Raw genomic sequence first — 25,708 nt, 5'->3', positions numbered from 1 at the left:
CCATTCTCGCATCTGAGCATTGCGAGTACATCAGAGAGCATTCCATTGACCTGGACTCATGCTGTAGGGTTGGAGTCAAGTACGCTAACTAATCTGTGAAAACGAGGGTCAAAGTGAGCCCTAGCCAGCACCCGCTTGAGGTAGTCCCAGCCCACCATGTCAAAATCCTTCTCAAAATCAATAAGAAGCGGTGCTAGATGAGGTGGAAGTAAATGACAGTGCGCCAGAGCCACGTGGAGATGGCGGAGGCAGTGCTGTGTACTTCTGGTATGAAGACGCATTGATCTATATGTATGGGTGAGACTGACCTGTTTGAGTCGAGTAGCTAGGATTGTGGCATAGATCTTGACCTCCCTATTTATAAGGGAGATCGGGCGACAGTCGGCACATGAGGACAAGGGGGTTCTATTTTCAGAATAACCACAATAATGTCAGTGTCTATCTGTGTAGGAAAGAATCCTGACTTAACCACGTCCTCATAGAGTGCGAGGAATGGGGCGTTAGGATGTCTCTGAACTTGGCAAATTACTTGATGGGAAATCCATCAGGGCCATGGGTCTTTCCTGTACCTTCAGCCAAAATTGCTGCCCCAATCTCTTCCACTGATAAGTGTTGTGTAGTATCTTATTGTAATAGTTAGGCAAATGTAGAATGAACTGCAGAAGGAGGAAATGTTTGATTGGAACGTGCCTGATGGAATGGTGTGAGAACAATGGTTTACAGGAGGATGCGGTGGAAAAGGAAAACGCATGAATCCTTCTGAGGTGACATCTGTATCTTGTTTTTTGAATAAATCTTTTCATCAAATATCGTTTTTGATGGTGTTTATGCTACATTTTTTGAGTGGTCACCTCAGGAACACAAACCCAGCAACCAGTAAGTCCGTGTATGCTGTATCATATAAACACAATTGAAACAACGGAGCGACAAAGGAGTTTTTTTTTTTTCTCTTTAAATTACATTACGCGGATCCGAGTGTTACCTTCAGAGTCAGTTGACATTAGAAACATATGTGGATATTTCCGATACTTTCAGTTTTGACTGCCTACAACACCAAGCATCAAGGAGATTTTCTGTGCTCCACTCACTTTAGAAACAGTAAGCAAATGGCAGCCATTTTGGGGGCATGTTTTCACTCTTCATGATTTCCTACCTAAATTAACCCCAGTGACTCAAACAGTTGTTATCCAATATAAGTTTTAATTATGTTTGGACACTGTTCATTCATTTTTTTGTGTGTATTGTGATTGTGGACAGCATTTATGCATTGAGCCTGCAAAAACAGGCTTCTTTTTCCGAGACAGTTGACTAGCACAGACATAACAAAACATATTTTAAGGATGCAGTGGAGGAGGGAAAATTAATAAATTTAAATTTGTTTTGGATATTGGTAACTTGGGAGTTTTATTTAATTATCCAAGCTATGCAGTCCGTAAACCCTTCACCACCAATTTTTGAGAGTCCTGGAGAACCGCATATGCAGTGGAAACAATGTTATGATGCTTTTGAGACATATTTGGGAGCAATAGGGGCAGCACAATTTAGACCTGAATGGAAAAAATATCTCCTTCTTCATTCAATTGGTTTTGAAGGATGTGCTATATTTAAACTTCTTCTAGACGTTCACAATTTCGAAGGAGAAGAAATGGATGAATATGGAGAAGCTATAAAAAAATTGAGCAACAGGTTTGATGCTCCACCCAGTTTAATTGTATCTAGACAAAAATTCTTCAAACGTGAGCAGAGATCTGGTGAAGATGTGAATAACTATATTTCGGTCCTCAGAAATTGGCTGCGGAGTGTCAATTCGGAACTTTGAATGATCAGCTGATTCGAGATCAGTTTATATGTCAATGTAAAAACAGATCAATTTAGCAGAAGCTATTGTCATTGGACAATCCATCGTTAGTAGAGATGATCAAAATTGTGAAAAGCATTGAGAGTTCTATAAAATCGACTAAAGGATTGGAGAAATCCATAGACAGTAAAGTCAGCGTGGTCAAGGCAAAGGAAGAAAGGGGGAGAACAACCAAAGCATCTGTACAATATATTACTCAGAAACAATCCTACAATAAGTATACTAACCAAAGTAGTTTTTTTAAGCAAAAAATGTATGTTTTTGGTGTGGGAATGCTTTGCATTAAAATGGGATCAAATCTTGTCCAGCTTTGAATGTTCAATGCGGGTGTTGTGGAAAAAATTGTCATTTTGCCAAAGTGTGTCAAGGTGGGAAACGTAGTGGCAAGAAATGCATGGCACTTGTGGAAGAGGATGATAGCACTGAAAGTTTATTGGAGGAGGTGCGAAATATGGTATTGGTAGTTAGTGATGACATAATAAACAGTGGGGATCCCAAACAGTGCATTGACCCTTATCTAGATGTACAAGTGGGCAATAAACAACTACGTCTGTTAGTTGATTCTGGTGCTAGGATCACTATGATCATGCAAGACCTTTTCAGTTGGAAATGGGAAGGGCATACCCTGTTCCCTCCGGACCGAGCCCCTGCTTTCTATGAAGGAAGAACAATTGAAATCCAGGTTTTTTTTGGATGAAGTTAGGGAATTCAAGGGAAGACACATTTTTGTGTAGCAGGAAAGGGCTTAAACATTCTTGGGTGCTTTCATCAAGGTTTATTTGGAATGGTGTTACAACCAGGCACTAGTGATCAAGAGGCTGTGATCAGGGACACAGATGAAATAGAAAATGTGTTAAACAAATTTCCTAAAGTGTTCTCTGGTGAACTGGGGAAAATTCAAGGTTTCAAACATAATATAAAGGTTAAAGAGAATGCTAGACCGGTTAAGCATAAGTTGAGAGGTGTTCCATTTAGTATCAGAGATGAATTAGAGAAAGAACTTGAAACTTTAAGAAGCAAAGGTATTATTGAAGCCATAGATTCTTCCTTATGGCTTTCTCCATTGGTGGTGGTGAAGAAAAAAAATGGGAACTTGAGGTTATGTGTGGATTTGAGGTCATTAAATAGAGAGACTTGGGTGGACTCACATCCTTTGCCAAAAATAACTGAAATGCTGTCTACTATAAAAGATGTAAACGTTTTCAGTAAACTGTATTTAGCATCAGCATTTCATCAGGTAGAATTGACACAAGAAAGTAGACACTTGACAGCATTTGATTCACCATCAGGAACATTACAATTTTGCTGCATGCCGTTTGGGCTTGCGGCTTCGGTCTTCCAGAAAATCATGACCACGCTACTTAAGTATGTTTCTAATGTTTACGTTTTTTAAGATGATGTTTTGATTCATGCACCAGACATACAAGCACATATCAAAGTTTGTCTCAGGTTCTAAAAAAAATTGAGCAATATGGTGTGGTTTTAAAAAGGTAAAAATGTGAGTTTTTGAAGTCATCTGTGGAGTATTTAGGACATGTAATTTCTGTTGATGGTATCCACCCAGAACGGGGTTTAATTGAGGCCATTGTTGAAGCTTCTCCACCCAAAGACAAAACAGGAGTTAAATCATTTTTAGGACTATGTGAATATTACTCATGTTTCATTCCATAGTTTGTGACCGCGGTTAGGCCTATCTCTAATCTATTGAAAGATAAGACAATGTTTAAGTGGGATACTAATTGTCAGTGTGCATTTGACAAGATTAAGTTGGAATTTTCTAAGGCTGGTGTTCTGAAATCTTATGATCCCTCGCTTCAATGAAGTCTTATTGTAGACGTAAGAACAGTAGGTTTGGGAGCAGTCCCTATACAGACAAGAAATGGGGTGGAGGAAACTATTGGTTTCGCATCAAGAGTTTTAAGAGACACTGAAACATTTTACTCTATGATAGAGAAAGAGTTATTGGCTTGTTATTGGGCCATACAAAAATTCAGAACTTATCTTTGGGGTAGATTTTGTTTTAAAGACAGATGACAAACCGCTGATTTCTATTCTCAATGGCTCTAAAAACAAAATGGGTACTCCTAGAATTGCACAATTTACAGCTAGATTAATGCAATATCATTTTGAGGTTATGCATATATCAGGTGTCAGTAACTTCAGGGCTGATTATTTGTCCAGACATACGGTTTTAGCAAATGACATTGATGAACAGAGTTATGATGATGAGAGCTGCTTGGTGGCCACAGTGGGTATAGAACAGGTGAATGTATGTTCAGAGAGAGAGAGTGGAAGGTGAAGTTGGAGAAAGGCCAAGATTTGTGCGAGATTATGAAATACGTCAAAGAGGGTTGGCCTAATGAAAAGACCATAGCAGTTAATGTTCATCCATTTTGTAAGAGTTCTAATGAACTGACCATTGAGGACAGTGTTCTTTTGAGAAGTTACAAGTTAGTTCCACCAGATTAATTGAAAGAGGTTATTATTAAGAAAGCACATGAAGGTCATTTGGGTTCCACATTAACAAAAAGGAGGATAAGAGATTGCTTTTGGTGGGCGTGTATGGACAGAGATATTTATCAAATAGTAAACATTTTTACAGTTTGTTATAACTGTGATAAGTCTATTAAGAAGTCAACACCACCTCTAGATTCTAATCTATATCTGGGAGGTCCTTGGAGGAAGTTAGTGGTTGATTTAGTTGGGCCATTTCACTCTCTTAATCATGATCAACGTTATGCATATGTTATGGCAGATTATTATTCAAAGTGGCCCGATGTGAGGTTTGTACGTGAACCAAATTCCAAATCAGCAATAGCATGTTTGAGAGATATATTTATGATTGAAGGTTTGCCCGATGAGTTGCCCTCTGACAACGGAGTACAGTTTATTTCAAAGGAGTTTGAATTATTTTTTAAAGAGTGTTCTATTAAACATTTAAAATGTTCCCTCAATCAACCTCAAACGAATGGGTTAGTGAAACGTTTTATTCATGTTTTGGGAGATTGCATTATTAGGTGGGCTTTGAAAAATAAATGTGATGTGGGAAGGTCAGTCTAAACAATGGTTTGGTTCTACAGGACCAGACCTCATTCTACCACAGGTGTGTCCCCGTTTGAGGCTTTTAGAGGAAGAAAATCTGTTACACGGTTTAAACCAGGTTCGATGTCCAGATTTTTGAAGCAAACACCTGGTGGAAATTGTGATGACACAATCAGATTTAATGTAAATAAAATGCAGAGCAAACAAAAAGTATATTTTGACAAAAAGAGATGTGTGAAACAGAGTTCTGTAAGTAAGGGAGATTAGGTGTGTGTAAAGCTACCAACATTTGTTAAGAAAGGTGCTCCACAATTTTCGGACCCTGTTAAAGTAGAAAGGGTACATGGTAATGCCATATGTGTTGAAGGAAACCAGTGGTGAAACAACTCTAAGGTTGTCAAGATGCAAAGTAAATTTGTCACAGATTCAAGTACTGGTGCAATTCCTGAACAGAATGACTCAAGTACTGGTATGATTCCTGAACAAAATCAAGTTGAGTATCATGATGTACCAATTCGCAGAAGCGTTAGAGTACTAAATATTCCTTGGAGATTTCCTACATCCTATAATTAAATAGCATTTACGATATGGTTCTGTAAATTCGTTAGGTAATTGTAGTATCTGTACTTGTGGGTTGATTTTTTTGAATTTTATTTGTTTATTCCCTGTACTTGTTTACAGTTGGGTTTATTGTTTAGTTAGTTTAAAATAAAAAAAACTCAATGTAGTATGTTATTGTAATGGTTAGGCAATTGTAGAATTAACTGCAGAAGGAGAGAATGTTTGGTTGGATCGTGCCTGATGGAATGGTGTGAAAACGACAGTTTACGGGAGGACACAGCAGAAAAGAAAACGCTAGGATCCTTCTGACGTGACATCTGTATCTTGTTTTTTAATGTTTTTGAAGAACTCTTTTCATCAAATATCGTTTTTGATGGTGTTTGTTACGGGTTGTTCTAGGAGTTGAGTCTCCATGTGACATAGTTTGGGAAGGGGGATCTCCTGTAGCAGGTGCTGGTGGGACCAGGTTCCGTGCTGGGTGGTACCGCACATAACCAATGATACAAGTAGGCGAAAGCTTGCGCGATGTCACAAAGGGTATGGTGGGCTTAGACTTGTGTGTCTATAATCTATGGTATTATTCTATTGGCTAGGGTGTGGGAGGCCAGGCAGTAGAGTAGTTTGCTATTTTTGTCTCCCCAGCCATAAATCCTGGCCCTGGATGCACGCCATAGTTGTTTTGCAGTCTCAAAGGATAAGAGGCAGATTTTCTCTCCTATTAAGTCTAGATGTCAGGCAATTTTATCTTGATGGGTGGTGGCTGTGTCTATCTGCAGACAGAGGACACAAGCTTCCAGTTGAATTATGTATTGTGCCCAATCTCTTTCCATTGCCCTTGTGCGGCTGTTACCGCTGCCTTGAATGACAGCTTTGCCGGATGCCCACAGCGTACTAGTTAATAGGACCGTGCCTGTGCTGTCATTTATTTGAAAGTATGCTTTTATGTAAGATTCATCTTGGAGGTACCAGGTGTTGAGACACCACATTGGGTGAGGACCGCCCTCAGAGAGCCAATAGGAAGGCAAAGAGGAGCATGGTCAGAGATACCGTGTGGGAGAATTTGGATTTGAGACACTTTTCAACAGTGTGAGGCCAGCATAAGGACACGGTCTATATGGGAATACATATGGAGCGCTGTGGAGGTGTGGGCGTATTGGTATTGATGAGGATTCTACACCCTCCATATGTCACATACGCCAAGAGCTGAGGTCCAGTCCTGAAGACGACGGGCACCAGCCCTATGAGGAACAGAGGGGTTTCCAGTGGTGTCCATGTCGGGGATAGAACCACAATAAAGTAACCTCCCACACCTGTTAGTCCTTCAGGGAAAGCCAGGAGCATATTAGAGAGGCCATTAAGAAGGGGGTCAAGGGCAGACAAAGGTGCATAGACACATATGAGATTTGTGTTTTGTCCCTCAACCGTCTCGGTAACTACAATGAAGCAACCCTGGGGATCCCGGGTTTCTCGGACAACAGTCATGGGAAAGGGACGTCGGAGGAGAATAGCCACCCCATTGGTCCCCCATGCATGAACTGAGTGGAAGACCCTGTCTTAAACTTGCTTACCCAGGAATGGACAATTGAGCCCCAGCAATTGTGTTTCCTGCAGCATCAGAATGGCTGGAAGGGAGTGGTGTGCATATCTCAGGACAGCAGAATATTTCACTCAGTCTATTGGACCATTAGCATTTCAGGACATCACTTGTATTACCCCCATGTTTCTGAATAGGCATCCTGGATGAGTAGACAAGATTGGTGCATCAGCAGTTCCATAGGGGGGTCACCACTGTCTATCATTATATCTGTCCTGTGAGTAATAATTTGTCCGGTGCATGTTCTAAAGTAGGCTGAGTAAGTGCATGGCTAAGTGCGCTATAAAACACTGTAACATGAAAAACTAAACAAGAACCCAAATAAAACCCTTGCATCAAACATAGAAGGTTGCCATCCCATCCCCCAACAGCCTCTCACCTTATACTTCTACCTTTGAAGCATCTGTCTCCCCTGAAATAATAACACAAGTGTAATACAACTTTGAGTCAGGACAGGAGTGGTGGACCCATCCATCCAATGGGATCAGATGCAGCTTTCAGGGACTGAATGTTTCAGAGCACAATATAAAACACCAGCTGGTCTGTGTCAAGTGCCAATGAACCCTAGAATCAGATCATGGGGCTTTGTGATTGGTTGGTGTCTGTAAAGTGGGCATCACCAGGTGGTAGGCTCTCAGTTGGATGAATGCCCAGAGTTGGCGAAGAGCCTCCCAACGGATCAGGTATGGAGAATTGGGCAGCAGATGATTGAGTTTCTCCCCTGCGAAGTGATGGGAAGGATGAAGCCTTTTTGCTTGGCCTTGCATCCCTCTGCAAGCGCACATGTGGGGTCTCTTTGGCTCGGGCTGCCTCTATCTGCATGGATCTTGGGAGTGTGGTTATCGGGGGTGGGTGGCTTCCCAAGAACAGAGCAGTCCTTCCTCTGTGATCCATGCCCAGGCTGCTTCCAGGGTGTCAAAGAAATGTGTTTTGTTTGCAAAAACAACACAGAGCCTGGCTGGAAACAGAAGGCAGTTCAGTGGGTTAAGAGCTTGAAGCTTTATGTTTAACTGCAGTGTAGGAATAATGTTGTTCCGGCACCTCTCTGGTGTAGTCCGGGAAGACAAGCACCCTTGTGTCACAGCACCTAAGATCAGGACAAGAGCAAACTTCTCATATGATTGCGTCTCTATCCCTGAAGTTGAATATGAGGGCAATCAGGGGTTGATGAGGTGCTCCTGGAGGTAGTTTGGTTGGTAATGCCCTGTGTGCCCTCTCATTCGTGAACCAGAAAGATAGTTGTTCTACAAGCATCCAAGACTTAATCCAGGCTTTGGGGAATTCTGCCACCTGCGGGGTTTTGGCACCCTCCGGTATGCCTACAAAGTGCATCAGGAGCTGTTTTCAGAGTCCTCTGCTCGGCGGTGGAGTTCAGCTGTGTGTGACAGTAAACTGGGGACTTGTGACTTCAAGGTGATGAGTTCCTCTTCTGCTGGGAACAAGCAATCCTCAGCTTCTGGTATTCTAGCCATGATGTTTCGAACATCCTGATGAAGAGAGTCATGTTTACCCACACCTCTCCAATTTTGGTTTCTACAGATGTATGTGAGGTATGGATTGCCTGGACAACTGTAGCTAGATCACCTTCAGATGTTGGCACTTTATCCACAGGGGAACACTCGGTCTGGTCATGGCCAGTGGTGAATTTGTCTATCCACATTTTAGAGGTTGCTGGTCCATTGGATTTGTCCTTACCCATGCTGACAAAGAGTCCACCAGCTGCTGTTGACTCCAAAAGGTGTCCCAGCCCGCTTTCCGTGAGAGCACAGCAGCACGAGCAGCCAGGTGGCAGAGATAAAGGGTTACGAACGAGAGAGCTGGTGTCATGGATCCCTTGTACGATCCTGGTATGTCAGTAATCTGCAAAGAGGGAGACTGCATAATAAGTTGTGAGTCACAGGCACGAGGCCAGAGGAGTGCAAGCTGTAGAGGGAGAGGCAGGGGAGTGCATGAGTCAGCCTACAGGTCACGTCCATTCTGTAGCCAGGTCTAGGTGAAGGTGTCGCACTACCAGACGCTACCAGATTAGGGAGAGGTAGGTGAAGAAGAATAGATATGGCAGTTCTCTTGGGTGGAGTTTTGTGGCGAGAAGGAAGACTTTGAGGTGGTTGGCCACCAGAGCAGAGGTCTTATGCTCACTAAGGGGGGCTCAGCAGGGGAAGTCCATATAGGTGAGGTACCACTCAAGAATGTATTCCAAGGATATAGGGTTCCCCCAGGTCTGCCAGGTCTACCAGGTCTTTTAATGATGAGCCCACACTTACTCCTGACTCAGGGCCATAAAGCACCTCTTCAGCCCCCATCTCCAATTTGCAGATGATGGCCACCGGGAAAAAACATATGCTGCACGGGTCGGTGTCTCTAGGTGTAGGCCAGTCAGCCCCCTTTGGGTCCACACTGCACCCAAGCCTACCGAGTGCTGCTGTGTCTGTCTAATCACGTTGTGGAGGTGGGAGGACGGGTGGGTTGCAAGGACAATGAGGCAGTTTGGTGTGGCAAAGCAGTCAAAGACATGCAGGATGCTCTTCCACGAGCCAAGAGAAACTGCTGTGCCTGCAAAGCCAGGTCCCTACTCAAAGCTGGGAGCAGACTGGCAGACATGAAGGCATTGAAGTCAGAATAGGGCCCTGGGTGGCCTCTGTACCAGGTGGCTGCAACGATGATGTCAAGGGTAGCAGAGTCTCCAGGTGAGGTACCCATGGTTTTGGCAGGCATCGCAAAAGCTCGAAGTCATGGTGAGTTGGGAGCCTACAGAAGTGTCTCTCTGCAATTGCGGTCTTATTCAGTCTGCTTGCAGGGCATTGGGGTCTCCATTGGACGAGTTTCAGATCAGGCACCTTCCAGAGCTTTGCCGCGTTGTTACAGGAGGTGAAGGGGTCCCTGAAAAACACGTGGATGACAGCAGATGACAGAGGGGTCCAGAGCGTGACCACCATCTTGATGCTCCAAGCCATTCCCACAGCCACTGGTTGTTACAAGTAATATTCACATATTTATCAGCTCCAATCGACAAGCAAAAGATGATTACGTTTTTACCTTATGTAACGTTCTTTCTGGTGAATTCTGTATCTAACGGCAGACTCCCCACCTTTAGGCTATTCCTCAGATGCCAGACTGGATTGTGAAACTTTCAGTAATGCTCCTGTGCGCTGCATAGAAGCTCACCCATGTGTGCTGGTGTCAGTTTCTTGTCTGGCTCTTTCTGCACCTCAGACACAGAGCTTTTACTGATTGTCAGTACCAGTGTGCACCTCTCTAAACTGGAACCTTTTTACGTGTTATAAGAGGCCACTCCACAGAACAGGGAGGTGGGAGGGTGGTAACGAAGTTGAGGTTAGATAGAGTATTCACTAGAAAGGACAGGCACTCCACATGTTAACACAGCTTCAGCCCTGGTGCTTACCTGATAAAAAGAAAGTCAGATAAACTTAGAAAAGACATTAGATGGTTTACCCAAGAGAAAGCTTACCCTTATCTGTCAGAGAAATATTATCAGGAATATAATCAGACCGGTCAACCGTCAGATCGACAATTTTGGACCAGTAAAAAAATTGTCACCTTTTCTGATACATAGGAGTCCGAGGGTGAAGGCACTAGTGATAGATTGGAACAATCAGGCAACAGAAGCTCCTTTCATGAGGGCTTCAATCAACCCAACCGTTTTTTATCCCGGGGAGGATCGCAACGTGCCAAGTTCAGAAATCAGCAGAGGGGCAGGTATTACAACACAGACACCCCTACACACTTTCTGCAGACAAGGAGACAACAATACGGGAGGGACTAGATCCCATACCAGTATTTAATCTTACTTCTTGTACCTTGTACACAACCATGGAAGCTATTTTGAAAAAAGGTCTATCCTTTGTCCCTAGTGTATTCATCAACTGTTTTGGACTTGTTTCTGACCTACATGCATTTTTTAGACGTATCAGGCTTAGCAGATTTTTTGAGAACAAAAATAATACTGTAGAGAATAATTTGTCTGGGTTGAAACCTATATCCACCTTCACCCCGAGCCTTGATATGGTGGGACCTGAAATAAGAATTTTTGAGAATTTGGTCCTTGAGAAAGTTAAGAAATTATGTAAATTCACTCCCAAGCCCAACTGTAATCTGACGAGAAATGAACAACAGGCCCTTTTGAGATTACAGCAGAACAAAAACATTGTTATCAAACCTTGTGATAAAGGGGGAGGAATTGCCCTCCTTGAAATGGATCAATACAAACATAAGGTTAGTCTTATGTTAGGAATACCAGAACATTACAGTAAAGCTAACAGCGGCTGGCAAAGGGAAGTGAAAAAGGTAATTCAGGAAGTTAGTTTGAAAGCATATAATGATGGACTGATTTGTGAAAAAGAATACATATACCTGAATCCTACGACTACTAGAGTTCCCATACTATATGGTCTTCTGAAAGTCCATAAGAATGAGACGGATCCTCCTTTCCGACCTATTGTGTCTACGGTAGGGTCCATTACGGAACCATTATCAAAATATGTGGAAACGTTTCTTAAAACGAGAGTAGTTCAACTCCCTGCATATATTAAGGATACGGAGCACATTATCTCAATCTTGGAAGGGGTCAGGTTCAATCCACATACTGAGTTTCTGGTGACCATGGACATTGAGGCCCTGTATACAAATATCCCCCAGCATGAAGCCTGGTAGGCGGTTCGTCAAATTTTTGACAAGGAAGGCATGACGGACCATTTGCTGTTTGTCCTTGATTGCCTTAAGATTGTATTGGAAAGTAATTTTTTTTAATTTGATGGAGAGACCTATCAGCAGAAGAAGGGAGTCAGAATGGGAGCAGCTTGTGCTCCAAGTGTTGCCAATATCTATGTAGGCCTATTTGAACAGACTCATATATACAATGAAATTGCCCCTTTTTATGAAAATATCAGGCTCTGGTCAAGGTATATAGATGATGTCTTTTTTATCTGGACATGAAGAACAACTGGAAGAGTTCTGTAAATGGATTAATCTATGTGATACAAATCTTAAATTTTCCATTCATAAAAGCAGGGACAAAATTGAGTTCCTAGATATTTGGATAAAAAGTCAGAACTCTCAGTTAGAGGTATCACTCTACACTAAACCTACGGCAAAGAACACCATCTTGCACTTTGATAGTTACCACCCTAGAAGTCAGAAACAAGGTGTTCCCTTCAGTCAGTTTCTCCGTATCCGTAGAAATTGTACGGAACTGAGTGATTATAACATACATGCAGACGTGCTCCAAGAAAAACTACTCCTGAGGGGATATCCTAAGAGATTGATCAGAGACTCGTACAAACGGGCAAAATACTACAATAGAGAGAGTATGTTCCAACAATGCACAAAAGAACCTAAACAACAACTAGTTTGTGTCATTCAACATTCAAATTTGAATGATAGAATCAGGAAAATAATCAACAATAATTGGCAAATTTTTAATAGTGTTCAAACTCTTAAACCTTTGGAGAGACCTCTTTTGGCTTTTAAAAAAAATCAGAACATCCGCAATAAATTAGTTAAGGCAGCTCTACCAAGAGAAAAATAATTTTGTCAAAAGTCCATTACTGGTACTGTCCCAGTGTTGGGAAATCACCATTGTGGAACCTGCAAAGCATGCCCCAAAGCCATTGTAAGTGATCTATTAGTATGGGGACAAAAGAAATATAAACTGTGTGACATGACTAATTGTAGAACCTCTAATTGTGTGTATTTGATTATCTGTGCCTGCTCAGCGGGGTATGTGGGAGAAACTGGACGTGAAATTAGAGTACGAATTTCAGAACATCTATCGAATATTCGAAATAAAAGGGAGGTAGCTCCCCTGGTGCAACACTGGCTGAAAGAAAAACACGAGCTGGATGATTTGACATGGACGATTTTGGAAAAAATTAAGGACGTCCCAGGCAAAGTAATGGAAAATATAACAAAGAAGCGGGAAGTGTTTTGGATTTTTACCCTGGACACATATGATAAAGGTCTCAATGAGTGTATACCTTGGGAAAATGTTTTAATTTGAACTCTTCCTGATGTGTGTTTTCTTGTCTAGAAGCTAATGATCTTCTCACATCTTGGGCAGCATTTGCTGTTTTTTTTTCTTTGAAGATCTTTGATTCTGCTATATAGAGAGGTCTTGGTTTATCTAAGATAAAGGAAAGATGTATAGATATACATTTGCCATTACTCTCCAGGGGTGTGCTGCAATAAACCACTGTAGGAGTTTTTGTTTCTTTTTTCTTTTTCATTTTTTATTCTTCATTTCTTATTGTGTATCTCTATTGTGGCGTGGTTTTTTCTAATTAAATACTGAATGGTATGATTTTTCTATTTTGAATTTCTTTTTTGTTTTCGGTTCTTCTCTTAACAGTAGGTTACATTGAAAACTATTCTAAGATGGCCGACCCCATTCTTTGATGCCTCTTGAGTACGAAATCGCACAATTTCGTCAGGCGTCTCGCAGTCTTTACCGCGAGTAGGAGTTGGATGCCTGACCTTAAAATGGAGAATGCCGTATTCGGCAATCTTTGATCGGGCGTTCTTTATTAGCAGTCGCCATAAAAGAAATCGGCATATCAGAAGGTAGGCTATTCCCTCCTTAAAAATGATAGTTTCCAGCTAAACAAGGGGTTCTTTACGTACTGTTCAATTTGAAACGAGTAGTCTTTTAGTTTTCATGTCCACTCGCTTTTTTTATATACCGAGGAATCTCACTATCTAATTATGAACTAAGTGGGATGGTGAAATCGTGGTCAAGAATGTTTGCAATATATTTGAGTAGATTCCCGAATTATTATGGACAAGGGACTCCAGATAATTTTTTAAAAAGAGATAAGAGAGAACAGCTGAGGTAGGGGAATCCTATTTTTGTTACACCATTGACTTACGGTTCCCCCCCCCCTTTTTTTTTTTTTTTTACATATAGATGGAAGACTGATGGAAGTTGTGGGTATCCATCCCCCTAGGAATTTGGTTATTTTGAAGACTATCTTGGTATGTGAAGGAATAAGTTATTGTATTTATAGGTAAAAGGTTGGTCCCTTAGATTTATAGATTTTTTTATTTATTTAAGGTGGTTTGTTTTGAAAACAGGGATAGATCTGTGAATCTGGCGGTGTGCCTGCACAAGGAGCCACTTGCGATCAGAAGTTGAAGTTAGAGAATCAGTCCCTCTGTGTTCTCTCTCTGAGGGAACGCACCAACATTGTCATCTGGTATTTATTATTATTAACATACCCGGTGTGGAGATCATTTTGGGAGAACACATACATTTGATGTGTTTTTTGCTTGTATTTGGTTTTCTTATTTCCCTGCACTGGCTTTTGGTGTTGAATCTTTTTTGTCCTTATTTTTTAATCACGTTCTTCTTTATTTTTATTTATTTATTTTTTCACCCTTTTTCTTTGTTCTTGCACTTTGGATTCTTTTGATGATAATCTTCATGTGGTATTATGTAGGTGGATATTTGGATCTCAAGGAATCGGACTAAGTGTATTTTTGTGTTATTATTTTTCATGTTTATCAGGACTGATTCGGGTGGGAAGGACAAGAATCTAAAAGACCTGCGACATTAGTTACCTAATATTGAAAAGGAACTGCCCTGACGAAGGCGGTTTTACAGATCGGATGGTTCCCGCCGAAACGCGCGTAGGCTTAGTTCCTACAGTTGTTACAATGGATTATGAACTTTAAGGTCCAAGTAATTAAATTCTCTTTATGAATTAGGTGGAGACGCTATTTAGTTCTGAGTTATAACATGTCATTACTATGAACATTATTAAGGCTCTAGAAAGAAAAAGTGTATATTTAATTTACATCTCATTGTATCTTGGACAATTTGGATTTTCTTTTGTCAATGTTATGTTTCTATTATCTTTTGTGTCTTGTCTTGTGTAACACTTTGTCTCTGTCTATTCATTATATATGAGTGTGTGTGTCTTTCCTTGTGAACATGTAAATATTTATATATCTAATTTTGATTATTGCGTTTTCATGTTGTTGTACATACATATGTAATAAATATCATTTTTCTTATTTTTGTTATCTTGATTGTTTGGTTGTTTATATTGTAGACAACAGTGAGCATTAGTTGTAGCTCATTTTCTTTTCTTGTTCTCAGTAATACCAAAGATTACATTTTGGTCAGCTCTTGATGGAGAGAACTGTCCGCCGAGAGAGTCATCTGTATAGCCTTTCCTTTCTTCACATAGGAGAAGGCCACAGAAAGCTGATCACGCACCCAATGGTCCTGGAAACTATCAGTGTAACCCCTTGAGCACCGCCAGATATCCAACAAATGGAGCCTCTACTCCTCTTTCATTGATGAGGAGGGGCAAAGAACATTCGGAGAGCGATGGATTGGTCAATGTGGAAAGGAGTTATGACTTCAGGCAAAGTTCTACTTTGTTGCCCCTGTACCCATACTGGTTGAACATGGAGTCCTGTAGCCGAGACAGCTTTCTGCATTCCTGGGGAGACATGATAGCGACTCCCAGGAAAGGATACAAAATGGAATTCCTCTGAAAGCAAGTGTCACCGCCCTCAGGAGGTGTCACCTTGCTCCTGCAGGAAGCCATACTGGTTTTACATCGAGTACAGTTAGTAGCTGATAAACTGGCTCTGGATAAGCCTAAGAGATCCTCCGCTTCAGAGGCTCTAAGGGAGCTTCATTGGCTTTTGGTTAGATAGAGGGTTGTATTTAAATTCCTTTTTATAGTATTTAAATCTGGCTCTTTGCATTTGCAACATAGTTGCTGGAAATATACTCCAGAAAGATGCCTTTGTCATCCTCAGCCAATCTTGTATGCATTGCTAAGTTTAAGAAGATTTGACAGGGTGGACGTGCATTCTCTGTTAAGGCAACTCAACTTTGGAACCAGCTTCCAGCTTCTATCAGACACCAATCCGAACTTCTTGGCTTTAGGAGGGCCTTGAAACCCTGGCTGTTTCCCCAGTGATTCCATCTTGCCATCTGAGTGGTGGTTAGATTGTCCGGTTTATTGGTATTTAGCACCAGGATACCTTTTAGGTGACAGACACACTCTATAAATGTCTAAAATAAATACATACATAATAAATATTGGCCCAAAAGGTGAGCTTCAAATGAGAAAACATCTTTAAAGGGCAAATGAGTAACACTTGGGAGAGTGACTGCTCCATTGTTTGGGCAGACAAGCTGCCATTTGTGAAAGGAGAGGGGAATCCAGTTGCAAACTGATTTTCCATGGGTGTGTAGCCCCCTTTGTAGCCACACCTCAGAGTTGGAGTATGGAGCTCTACAAGCCAGGAAAGGGGTCCTGCCATATTGGAAGTAGGCAGAATTGTGCAACCTGAGATGCCTGGATGCCACACTTCACAGGAGGTGGTCATCAGGTCAGAGGAAACCTGGTAGCCCATTGGCGCTCAACCACAGATCTTGACTGGACTGGAAGGAAGGAGTACCAAACAAGGACTGCCCTGCCACACCATGTATCCTGCTAAAAGACGCTGCACAAATATAGACTGCACATGCTGAACCTGGTAGCTAGCAAAGAAGAGGTATTGTTTCTGCTGTGTCCTGCTTGAGGAGAAGTCATCTCCAGAACCCAGCCAAAGGCAAGATCCAAGGAGCAGCTGACCTCTTTTTCACAGCACAGGGACAGAACAGCAGAGAATCCTGTTGGGGCAAGTTGATAGCTCAATGCACAAAGTTGCACCAGAATTTCCTGAGCCTGGGAGTGTCATCAGAGTGCAGCCCAGACCCTTAGAGGGTGAGATATTGACACAGGAAGCATTGGCCTGTGACCACAATACTGGACAACGAGGAGTCCAGTGGTGGCTGGACTTCTGCCCGCACCAATTGTACATTGAGGGACATTGACCCTGTGGCCAGGACCACCTCCTTTGTTGACTTAGGAGAAGTTGTAACACGACCCCCATCGACCACTTTGCATCCACTGCATCATTTGAGCATTTTCAACATCCTTCATCAATTGCATCAGGACCACTTCCATAGGAAGGTCTTGCAATAGATAGGTGCCTGGAACTGGAGGTGGGTGCCAAAAGGTATTCTAAGTGACTGTAATCCAACTAGCCAAAACCTTTTGGTGAAAAGGCTTCTAAGTGTTGTTTGTTGAATTTGTCAATGCTCGTTTGTGGTTGAGTGAAATAAGCTGATTTACTATACCTTGTAAACTTTATAGTTCTGGAACCCTCCAGAGAACCTTTTTAATTATGGTGTCTAAAAATACATAAAAATACAGTCTATTTTTATAAATTGGTGTTGGATTGCTTCTGCAATTGCTTTGGTGCAGTTTCAAGGCTTTACATTTTTTTCCTTTGTGTAAGCCTTGCTTCTCAGAGCAACAGCTAGCCCAGGGTTGAGCAGAAGGTTTGACAAATGAAACCTGAGGGTCCTAAAGGGGTTGGAAAATGTATTACACAGCAAGATCGCACAACCATACCATATAACAGAACCCATTTCCTCACAATGTCCCACTGTGGTAACACAAAAATATCTGACTCTGCCACAAGGAGCTCTTCAACATCGTAAAGGAACTCTCCAACCCCAGCTCCAACGCCAACGACATCCTGCCATCCCAATACCTCTGCGACTCCCTAGCCTCCAACTTGCACCGCAAGATTGCAGACATCCTCGACAGCTTCAGCACCCAGACCCCCCCGGCAACCACCAACACCACAGATTCACCTCCAACCAACGTCCTGATCTCCTGGACCTCCGTCAACGACAACAACACTATCGAAATCATGAACACCATCCACTCCGGCTCTCCATCTGACCCCTGCCCTCACCACATCCTCAACAAAGCAAGCTCCGTCATTGCACCCCAACTACGGAAGATCATCAACAGCTCCTTTGAGTCCACCACCTTCCCGGAGAGCTGGAAACACGTCGAGATCAACGTCCTCCTCAAAAAACCCAAGGCAGACCCAAAGGACCTCAAGAACTTCCGGCCAACACCCTGCTCCCCTTCCCGGCAAAAGTCATCGAGAATGCCGTCAACAGACAACTAACCCGCTTCCTAGAGGAGAACCGCACCCTGGGCCCTTCCCAATCCGGATTTGCGGCAACCACAGCACCGAGACCACCCTCAATGCCGCCACCAACGACATCAGAACCGTACTGGACAGCAGCGAAACCGCAGCCCTCATCCCCCCAGACCTCTTGGCCGCATTCGACACTGTCTGCCACCACAACCTACAATCACACCTCAGCAATGCTGGAATCTGCGACAGAGCCCTGGACTGGATCACCTCCTTTCTCACCGGCAGCACCCAGAGAATCCACTTACCCCCACTCCGCTTGGAGGCCACCAAAATCATCTGCGGCGTACCCCAGGGTTCGTTCCTCAGCACGATCCCCTTCAACGTGTACATGGCCCTGCTCGCTAACATCGCCCAATCCCACAACCTCAACATCATCTAATACGCCTCCGACACCCAGCTGATCCTCTCCCTCACCAAGGACTCCGCCAAGACCTACCTCCACAAAGGAATGAAGGCCATCGCCGAATGGATGAAGAGCAGCTGCCTCAAGCTCAATTCCAACAAGACGGAAGAACTCATCTTCAGCTCCAACCCCTCCGCATGGGATTACTCCTGGTGGCCTGCCACTCTCGGAACCGCTCTGACTCCCACCGACCACGCACTCAACCTAGGATTCCTCTTGGACCACTCACTATCCATGACCCAGCAAGTTAGCTCCATCTCCTCCTCCTGCTTCAACAACCTCCACATGCTCTGAAAGATCTACAAATGGATACCCACCGAAACAAGAAGAACAGTCACCCAAGCCCTCATAAGCAGCAATCTGGACTACGGCAATGCCCTCTTTGCAGGAACCACGGCCAAACTCCAGAAGAGGCTGCAACGCATCCAGAACGCCTCTGCATGCCTCATCCTGGACATCTCCCGCCACTGCTACATCACAGACCACCTGAAAAACCTGCACTGGCTCCCAGTCAACAAGAGAATCACCTTCAACCTCCTCACCCATGCTCACAAAGCACTTCACAACACCGGACCAGAATACCTCAACAGACGACTCTCCTTCTACACCCCGGCCCGGCATCTCCGCTCTGCCGACCTCCCCCTCGCAAGCGTCCCACGCGTCTGCAGAACTACAACCAGAGGTAGATCATTCTCGCACCTCGCCACCAAAACGTGGAACACTCTTCCCACCCACCTGCTCCAGACCAAAGACCTCCTTACCTTCAGGAAACTTCTCAAGACCTGGCTGTTTGAGCAGTAGCAGCACCTTTCCACCCCATCTTCTCCCCCCTCCCCTTCTCAGCGCCTTGAGACCCTCATGGGTGAGTAGTGCACTTTACAAATTCCTGATTGATTGACTGAACATGTGTGCCAAACCTTTAACAAATGCATCCCAAGATGAACTAGCTATTATTGTGACACTATTGTGCCCTTTTTGACTGTGAGTTGGTGCTTTTGAAAAACAGTCACTAAGTAGGACCTGGCCTGTGCCTACTACCTGGAGCAGGAGCAGGACCAGCGTGAAGGCTTTAACTTCTGCTGGTGCTTGGCAACATACAGCTGTGCTTCCCTGTCCCTGTTCCAGAACACTTTAGCATGCATAAGTGCGTACTTACTGCACAACTCTGAATCAAAGCCTCAATCCAAACACCAGAGACACACCTTGTGCAGGTGTGTGACAAACGTCTTTCCCCTATAGTCACGGCTGGCGAGAAGCATGTAGAGTTACCCTAGCATATTGGTGTTTGTGTTTTTAGAAATCGGTGAAGGCCCAACAAAAGTATGAGCAGAGTTCTTGATTTGTCTTGAAGGCACAGAAAGAAAGGAATGGACTTCAGCTCACTGTGGTGGTGCTAATATGAGTCTTGGCTCTTTCATTTCCATGCTGATGTGGCCTTGGCACAAAGCGACATGGCACAAAGCTACATGGCAAGATCTGGAAGCATGCAGGAACATTGCTGAAAGCTTTCCAGATGCAGTCTGGCACTTGACGAATATTCTAAAGGTTAGGATTCTGCAGTAAGAAGTATTCATCAGAAAGATGCCTTACAAAAGCCAGGCATCTACTGTCACAGCCAATCAATGAAAGAAGCTACCTTAAACAATCTGTATAGCCCACATTTCCTGTATTGTTTTTTATTTGTTAGCATTCCAGCATGGAGTGTGTCGATAAGATGAGAGAGCACCCGAGTGATACCTGCAGGACATGTGGTTGAGGGTATCATCTGTCAGTAATGTCCAAATCTGAGCCTGTTTGCAGAATTATTGGAACGTTGTGGCTAATCTAGGCATGCAGTCAAGATTGATAACATACATTTTGGCAGTCCAGTAAGATTTTTCCCTGAGAGTTTAAATATCAGCTTGTACTAAGTATTACTGACTGGTGATGAAAATATAGTATGAACTGACAATTAGTGGGGGATGGTTGCAGATGTGGGTATGTATCAAAGAAGAATGAGTGATAGCCAAAAGCTGTTAATTCTTAAGGATTGCTGAGAGAAGGACCAGATCCAGTCATTTGGGTACATGTACGAAGACTCAGAAGTTCTGAGTGTGAAGTAAAATTTGAACATGTCCATATGATTACTGAGGGATGGGCAATCTTTAACATTCACTAGGGATTACAGTATGACAGTGAAAATCTGACCATACCTGAGAAGTTATTGAGTGATAGTGCCAACATGCACTAAAAACTTCCAAGTGATGGGGTAAACATAAAAATGCACTAAGAGGTATCTAGTGGAGCAACAAATTGAAACATGGACTACAGATTAGTCAGTAATGGAGCAAATCTAAACATGAGCTAAGGATAACTGAGAGATGGTACACAACTGAACATGTACCAAGGATTACTGAATGCTGTATAGATCTGAACATGAATTCACAACTTTTATACTTGGCACTTTTTGACAACAACTACTGGTCCTGAGGTTGGTAACAGCGGGTCGCGGTGAAGGTGGCAGAACTGTATTCAACCCTTCCACATGCATGCAGCAACTGAAATTGGCATGTTGTTAAGAACTGTTAAGTTTCAAATTTCCACTGGATGATGGAGCATGAAGGCGCTGCCCCAGAAAGCGGAGTTGAATTTAGCTGTTGTTTGGTCAGCCGATTACTTATGTCAACAACCAGGGGTGTAGAAGAGAAGAGCCTATGGACACAAGGTAACCTGACTGGAGTGGGCCGAGCTCTAACAAAACTGCACACTCATACCGCCAAACTCTTAGTCGTTACTATTCCACCTTCAAATGACACATGATGTAAGACTCAAGTGTAATTTTAGGACGTGGAACGTGCGAGGCATGGCATCCACTAGCCAAATGACAGAGAATACATACATACCAGAAATGTGGAGTTGTGCATATAGCATACTCATAGCAGAACTAATTAAACTTCAGAAAAGAAAGAGGGGGAAGATATTCAGCACAGCTGACAGCTATGCCAGAGAAACACTCATCTATATTAAAGCAGGCACTCGCTACCGTTAGCAGGAGAGCACATTGGCATGGGTAGGTACATAGTAGGAGAGGGGATGCTTGATGGGGACCCAGTATTGCTGGCAAGTTTATATGCTCCAAACGCTAAACACTGTTCTTTGACTCATAAACCCTGAACATATTACACAAGATGGAAATACTTAAGTCGTGGGGAGATGAATACAAGTGTGTAAATGAATTGGATTTACATAGATCCACCTCACCACTCCATGGTGTCCAGAACTGCAGAATCTCGGTCTAACTTGGGAAATGGCTAACACAATGACAACTCTTTGATACCTGGCATTACGTGCACCCAGAACACACAAGTACTCTTTCTACTCCCTAGCGCATGACTTACACACCAGACTAGACATGATCACAGGCTTGACAGACATAGGCAGTCTGAGAGACAACTCAGAATACCGAGGCACACACTGTCAGACCAAAACCTATTTTGTTGACACTGGAATGTGCCAAGCTTTTCAGGGACTCCGTGAAAGATGATATAGCTACCTATTTTCTTAAAAATGAGGCTCAACACATGATGCAGCAGTTAAATGTGAGGTGTTTGAGGTCATACCTTACAGGATATTCATTATGACCTCATATAGGACTGAATGGTCATTAAAAAACCCTGCTCAGAACTAGAAAAGTTTGAGCTCTTCTCAAGAAAAGGATGTAATGCCTAGATTATAGATATTACACAGTGGAGGAGGTGGGGAGTGACACAGCAGCGAAAAAGCTGCCCTTGCTCCTGTCTTTGCCTGACCTGCGACCCTCAGTAAGTGCCAAACACACAAAAGTTATAGGAAATCTGCATTTTCTGCATGGTCACCCTGGATTTATCATATTTTTGATGTACCCTGTTTTTCTGGCTGTAGAACTCTGTGCACCTTATCACTGCAAACTAGTAATAAAGTGCCTGTGCTCACCCTCTAAAAATAGAAGAATTAGCATTCTCCTTACTGACATATTTAACTTCTCTGTATCTCCCTAGTACATGGTACCAGGGTTATCCAGGGAGTGTAAGTTAAATATCAATTTTGGTGTCATTTCTTTATTAAAATTTATTTTATTTTTCATAAATAGGCTTGGGATTCTTAGTGTGCTATGTTTTGACAATTGTGCCATCCACTAAAGTTACTATTATTATTATGAATATTTTTATGATTTTATATGACACGGATATGCCATGGAGGCATCAGAGTGCTACACACTAACGTGTCAATGACAAATAGATAAAATACATGTACATTAAAGGTGGAGTGCTCGCCAAGTTATCTCCCCGCCCCCAGGAGTTAAAGTGCTTCACACATATTCATTATAAATCAGTTGAGATTGGTGTGCAATTGGTGGGAGCATGAGGAGGTAGGAGCGAGTTAGGCCAGGTGTCATTCAAAAAGAAGAGCCTTGAGAGTTTTTTTTTTAAGTGACATGACGTCATCAGGCGGAGGCTCAATGGGAGGAAGCTTCAGATTCTTGTGACACTTCTGAAGAAGGACTGGTTCATGTATCTCTGGTGCCTGAAGGTGGGGGATTCGAAGAGGGGCAATTGAACGTTTCTTGAATCTCGGCTGGTGCCTGAGATTTTCAGTTTCTGGGAAAGGTACAAAGGTAAAGAGGAGTGAAGAGCTTCATGAGTAGTGCAGACAGTTTTACATTGGGCTCTTCCCTCTATGGGAAGCGAATAAAGAGAGAGTAAAATGTGGGAGATGTGATCAGTTTTTCTGTGTCCTGTCACAAAGCAAACTGTTATATGTAGGACTGCTTTGGGAGGACCTAGGTGAACTTTGAGAATGCCGAAAAGGAGTGCATTTTCGTGGTCAAGTCTGGAGAGCACAACCGTTTGGACAAAAGATTTAAGCTTGTATGCTGGGGTGAGCTCCCTGATTCCCCAAAGCATCTTTAGGGGGAATCTGCCACTCTTAGCAATGGAGAAGATACGGCTTTGGAGCATAAGACATATGTTGAAGGTGAATCCAAGAGATTTGGTATTCTGAATGATGGAGGGGCGACCGTCAATGTCTGGGAGGAGATCCACCCAGATTTAGATCAGTAAATGAGCTTTCGTTGGAAAAATGAGAAGAAATTCTGTTTTACTGGGTTTAGATCGAGGTGGAAGTTTACCATCCAAGCTTGAATTCTGTTCAGAGAGTCATGAGATCTTCAAGTACATTTTGGTGTTGTTGGCGTATAGGTGGAGTAGGACTTCTGAGTTCCTGAGGGTTGTGCAGAGGGGTTTGCGGTAGAGGCTATAAAGGGCTGGGGAGCAAATAGTCAATAATAGTCAATAATCTTTATTCAGTCAAGGCATAAAAGATAAATAAACAAGTATAAAAAACATAGTATTTAAGATTTTAAAGGTTTTAAAATATTACCACCACATTTACTGATTCACTTAAAAACATTTCCACAGTGCAAATCCATTTAAAAACAATACCATCAATAAATATACCAATGTACATTTGTGATTAAAAAAAAAACCAAGACAAATCAGTTGAACCAAGATATAATATAGAGAATCATATGCTGCACCATCGTTTAAAACAATTTAATTTTCGACTGGTCTAACATAGTTTTAAAAAAACAGCCAACTGGGTAACAGGTGTCATAGTCTTCCAGCTGTTGGGGAAGAGCAAGGCAGCCCTACATTTGGTAAACGGATGCCTTCGAAAAGGAGGCAATAAGAATTTCTTAGTAAAAGGCAGGTAGTATTTGCAAAAAAAATACAAAGTGCAGGAGAGTCTGTGGTGACTGCTCATTGCATGGGCAAATGCATATATCTGCTTTGGAAAATAGCCCTTGCAGAAAACATAACAGCCAACGAATGGCTAATCTGAACCAAGTTAACCCCCTCAGGTGCCAGGCCTTTTTTTGGCTATTTGGGGCAGTTTGCGCTTATGCCCTCATAACTTTTTGTCCACATAAGCTACCCATGTCAAATTTGCGTCCTGTTTTTCAAACATCCTAGGGATTCTAGAGGTACCCAGAGTTTGTGGGTTCCCCTGAAGGAGACCAAGAAATTAGCCAAAATACAGGCGAACATTTTGTTTGTTTTTTTTAAAAAGGGAAAAAAGGGTTCGCTTGTGTTTTTTCCCCTGAAAATGGCATCAACCAAGGGTTTGCAGTGCTAAAATCACCATCTTCCCAGCTTTCAGGAACAGGCAGACTTGAATCAGAAAATCAAGGCCCATAATTAGACTTTTTGACGCAAGCCAGCGCTGGTTTGCGTCAAAATTTTTACCGACGGCTAACGCCATTCCTACGCGCCATGCGGGCGCCTTATTTAAGGAATGACGTTAGCTGGCTCTGCAGACTGGTAGGGGTAAAATAAAATGACTCAAACCAGGCAGCGCCGGCGTAGGGGAAAATGGGGGTTGTGGGTCAAAAAATGGTGCAAATCAGGTTTGAGGCAAAAATCATGCCTCAAACCGGACTTGCGCCATTTTTTGACGCACAACCCTCACTGAAATGACTCCTGTCTTAGCAAAGACAGGAGTCATGCCCCCTTGCCCAATGGCCATGCCCAGGGGACTTTGGTCCCCTGGGCATGGTCATTGGGCACAGTGGCATGTAGGGGGGCCCAAATTAGGCCCCCCTATGCCACTTTAAAAAAATACAAAAAAATACTTACCTCAACTTACCTGTACTTACCTGGGATGGGTCCCCCCATCCATGGATGTCCTCCAGGGGTGGACGAGGGTGGCAGGGGGTGTCCCTGGAGGCAGGGAAGGGCACCTCTGGACTCCTTCCATGGTCAGAGACCATGGAAGTGAGCCCACAGGTCCCTTAACGCCTGCACTCACCCAGGCATTAAAAAATGGAACACATCAGGCTGTGCGCTGTTTTTTAAGGCCCGCCCCATCCTGTGCGTCAAAATGACGCAGGAGTATAAATAAGGCGCACAGGACTTCAAGTCATTTTTTGGGCGGGAACGCTTACCTTGCATGTCATTAACGCAAGGCAGTTTCCTGCATCCAAAAAATTACGCACACGGAGGAATTCTGACATCCGTGGGCTCGGGCGTCAAATTTTAAATATGGTGCATGGTTTGCACCAAATGTGCATCAAAATGTTTGACGCACATTCGGCGCAAACAGAGTATAAATATGCCCCCTAATTCTTCAACACAATTGTGGCATTTTACTGGGACATACCCCATTTTTATGATTTATTTGTGCTTTCAGCCTC

The sequence above is a fragment of the Pleurodeles waltl genome, chromosome 3_1 (genome assembly GCF_031143425.1).
Source record: "Pleurodeles waltl isolate 20211129_DDA chromosome 3_1, aPleWal1.hap1.20221129, whole genome shotgun sequence".
NCBI classification, from domain to species: domain Eukaryota; kingdom Metazoa; phylum Chordata; class Amphibia; order Caudata; family Salamandridae; genus Pleurodeles; species Pleurodeles waltl.
This window is presented reverse-complemented; position numbering follows the sequence as displayed.